This window comes from Octopus bimaculoides, chromosome 15, assembly GCF_046866305.1.
Source record: "Octopus bimaculoides isolate indiv1 chromosome 15, ASM4686630v1, whole genome shotgun sequence".
Taxonomy (NCBI): Eukaryota; Metazoa; Mollusca; class Cephalopoda; order Octopoda; family Octopodidae; genus Octopus; species Octopus bimaculoides.
The window spans coordinates 7,236,338-7,241,004 of record NC_142942.1 but is presented as its reverse complement, the minus strand read 5'-3'; positions in this window follow the sequence as shown (position 1 = coordinate 7,241,004).

Here is a 4,667-nt window from a genome sequence, read left to right as displayed (position 1 = left end):
TTAAAGTGGTTAAGTCAAACAAAATGAGTTTTAATGTGTAAACAGATGACCAACTGCATGTAGGGAAATATGTCTTCATAATTATGATACCATATTCATTTGTTTAAATTACTTTGTAATCAGAAGATCACTAAACACCAATGTCCGTATGCTACCTGTCATTCGTTGGTCTCATTTCCACATTGAAATCAAACTATCGACAATATTCAGTGTTGGGTGTTTCATTTCATTTCATTTGATGACGCATGCATTGTTTCATGCAAGCATTTTTCCTCGAAATTTTGTGTATTTTTTTTCTGAACTTATTTTTCTTATTATTTCTATCAAATGCTTAAATTACATAAAATTATAAACTATTCAAAATTATATCAAAATATTATCAATTATGTCAAAATATTTCAAGACAATTTAATCAGTAGATTTAATCCAAGTTGCGCTGAAATTGAATGACTTTAGAATGTAACAAAGAAAACGAATGCAAGAAGTGTAATAGATATGTTGAACTTTTAAATATACGTTTTTGATAGAGAAAAGAGGTCAGCCAAGCGATATTTGCTGTGATTTCTAGTAAAACTAATGAGTGAAGTATTTTTTAATATTTTTCGAAAGAAAATGAAACCCATCTGTCATCGTCAAAACGCCTAATCTATTGAACAACTTTTGTCTTTTGCTGACAAAATATTCTTTCTAGAACATTGGAAGCAAAATGAATACAAAAGAAAAAGATAGAAGTGAAATCAGTAAAATTAGGAAAATTTTGCATAAGTATGAAAAAAAATGGAGATGTAGGACAATATACTGGTTAATGATTTTAAAGTTATTTAAGGCGGCGAGCTGGCAGAATCGTTTGGATGGTGGGGGGAAATGCTTCGTGGCATTTCGTCTGTCTTTACGTTGTAATTTCAAATTCTGTGGTGGTAGTCTTTAACTTTCATACTTTCGGAGTCGATAAAATAAATACCAGCTGAGTACTGGAGTTGATAGAATCGACATATCCCCTCGATTGGAACTTTTGGCATTGTGCCAAAATTTGAAACGAATATTTTATAGGACATGTTGATATACAAACCATATTTAAGTAATTTTACGCCTCATTGATTGTTACTTGCACTTGTCCATAATTAAGAAATTTTGTGAAAAATTTTGCAGGCGATTAGTTTGAGTCTTTTGTGAAACTGTCTACAAAACAACATACCAATATATTAATAAATAAATAAAAAATTATTTATTTTGGGAAAACATTCCAAAATCAATATTATAGAACTGAATTGAAATACTTCGTGTAGTGCGTTTTAATGAGAAACAACAACGAAATGAATGAATAAGTGAGCAAATGAATACTGTTATACTGTTAGACATACATACTATCGTATGTGGGGTTCTAAGTGTGGAAATGTCTACAGCAGTCTCGGCACTTCATAACAAGACGAGTTAAGATGATATGTTACAATTTTTAAAAATGTCTAGGCACCACAAGTGAATGCGATGGTGAAGTACTATACAAATGACTCCACCACGTAATATGCATTGAATTGAAATTTACGATGTCAATGTCTTATAAGCTAATAAGCTTAATAATGAAGCGTTTAGATTGGAGTAAAAACCTACAGAATTGGTTCCTAGAGCAATGGAAGAATGTTATTTTCTCGGACGAGTCATCCTTTACCTTATTTCCAACCACTAGCCGAGTATATGTGTGGAGAGAGCCAAAAGAGGCATTTGACCCAGACTGCCTACTTCTAACTGCTAAACATGGAGGAGCATCTGTGATGATCTGAGTGGCGGGGTATGTCTTGGAAATCCGCCGGCCCAATGATTTCCCTTCATTGCAGGCTTAATAGTCAAGAATATTTAAGCATTTTATCTGATCAAATTAATCCTGTGTTTGCTGAACTTTTTCCGGATGGAAACGCAATCTTTCAGGATGATAATGAACCAATTCACACAGCTAAAGTTATTATTGAATGGCACGAGGAACATTCTAGTGAAGTTGAACATCTTATCTGGCCACCACAGTTCCCACATTCACTGTTATGGTGCATTTTAGAAAAACAAGTAAAGAGTCAATATCCTCCACCATCATCAATACAAGAACTGGAAACTGTTGTTTTAGCTGAATAATTGACAACAATTCCTTTGGAAACAATTCAAACTTTGTACGAGTCCATACCTCATAGAATTCAAGCTGTAATTACTGCCCCATATTAAAATTAATTTGTTTGAAATGTTAAGGTGTTTCCATTATTTTGTCCATCCTTTGTATATAGACATAAAAATTCAAATAAAACAATAACACTCGTAGGTAAATGGTAGAGTACATAAATAGTTACAGATAATAATTTCGATGTTCATAAATAGTCAAAAGTCGAGGGACGACATTGCATAAAACATGTAAAATATAAGAATTTACTTAATATAACCATATTGGAAGCAAAAATTTCAAATGCGATCGCGAAAAATGTACGTGGATGATAGATAATTTCTACATCGGATCTAAGAGAAACAAGGAAAAGAATTGTTAATGTGCTATAGATGGTTACAAGTTGAGAACGGTAATTGATAAACGGGAGGGAATAGATTTCAGAAATAGTGAAATGCCGAAAAATATCCATAGAAATGGTGAAAAAATACGTTTCCATGAACAAAAGCGAGTTTTTTGTTCTCGTATATCGAGTCCCTCCGTTGAAAATCTCAAAAAGCAGAAGATACGATAAACAGTCAAAATTTGAAAATACTAACGAATTAACATCAAACCCATTATGTGAACTTTCACTGGGCCAGTTCAAAGACGATTAAAATACGTAATGCATTAAAATTTTGGAAAGCGAATATCTACCTGCAAGTTAGCATGAAAATTATAATTCTGATTTGAATTTCAAAGAAAATTCATTCAGATAGCAAATGAACAACTTCGTACACAAGCTCAATCATTATATAAGTGAGATGTAGCAAAGCTTCATCATAAACAAATATATTTGGAGAAGCTAGTGGAAAATCTTTCACTCTGATAATCATATATACTATGCATCTTTTATATTTTGCATGTTTCAACCATTAGACAACAGCTATTAAACGAATCGACCCCAGTACTTAAATGTTTTTAAGACCGCTACTTATTCTATCGATCTTTTGCCGAAACGCTAAGTTAATTGTACGTGGAAACAATTGTAGTTAAGCTGTGACCATATAAACAGCGCTTTAATCATCTTCGATATATTTAAAAGTAAATGTTCAAAGTTTGATAGCCTGATGATTAGATGATACTAGTATTCAGTAACTTTTCATGCAGATTCAACTTAAGATTAAATATGCAAGTCTGCAATGTAAACTAACGAGTAGAAGTCAATATTATAAAGTTAGATTCCATCAAAATTTCAAACCACAATGTTATCTATTTACACAGGGACACTTATTGCAGTAGACAATGTAATTAACATTCTTTTAAAACTCATCGATTATAATTTTGATTCTTTGTTCTAATTGCATAGGATATAGACTGCTATGACCATGCAAATCTCAGGCAGAAAGAACATCCTTCAAAGGTTCAGACACTCGTATTTTCATTAAATTCATGTTGAATTTGGAAAACACCTGAAATAAAATATTTGGCATGCAAGTCGCCAATACAGTTTCTTTATTTTTTATATATAAACACACGCGCGCGCGCACGCACAAACACACACATATATATACACACATATATATGTTTGGGTGTGTGTATATGTGTGTGCATGTGTGTGTGTGTGTTTTATGGTGATGTAGAAGCACATAAAGAAACTCACACACAAAGCCGCGCGCACGCACGCACACACACACGCACACATGCACACACATATATATAGAGAGTAAATGAGAGAAGAAAAGTGAAAAAGCGAGAGGTGAGGAGACAGATAATTCCATATTTTGTGTATACATATATATGCACTGTAAATTATACATATATATATACAGAGGCGTGATTGAGTTCAGAAAAAAGAAACTTTTAACAGAAATGCAAACTAAACACTTTCTTTATAAAAATTACTTATAAGTTGGGTAAACACAGCGCACGGTATGTAAGCGACAAGAGAAATAAATGATATATATTATACATTCTTAAATATATATCGTCCGTAAATATACATTAAAAAAAAAAAACATGGACGAATCGAAGCTTATAAACAAGTATTCAAGCATAGAGACAAATATATGCACGTGTATGTGTCAGTGATCACGCGTAGGTGTGTTTCCGTGTATGTTTGTATATGTTTGTCTGAGAGCACGTCGATATTAATGTCTCAATATATTTAGAAAAACTGAAATTCATAGGTATGAATATAAATACATATGTATGTATGTACCTAAGATATACGTACATATATATGCTCGTTTGTGTGTCTTTTATGCATGTATGTTTCTCTGTATCATGTAAGTATGTATGTATGTATGCATCAACATGCATATTTCATTTCTCAAGCTATGGATATAGATTTCTAAACAAAAAAAAAATGTCCCTCGGGGTACTGTCCTGATGGAACGTGGTATTTTAAATTCAAACTTTAAGAAAATTGTTGACAGAATGTCTACCGACTAGTAGGTGTCTTTAATAGTTACCGAATATTGAATGTCTCATCTATATACATAGTCATCGCTTTCCACTGTCGTCTCTCAATGTCTCTCTCTAGATT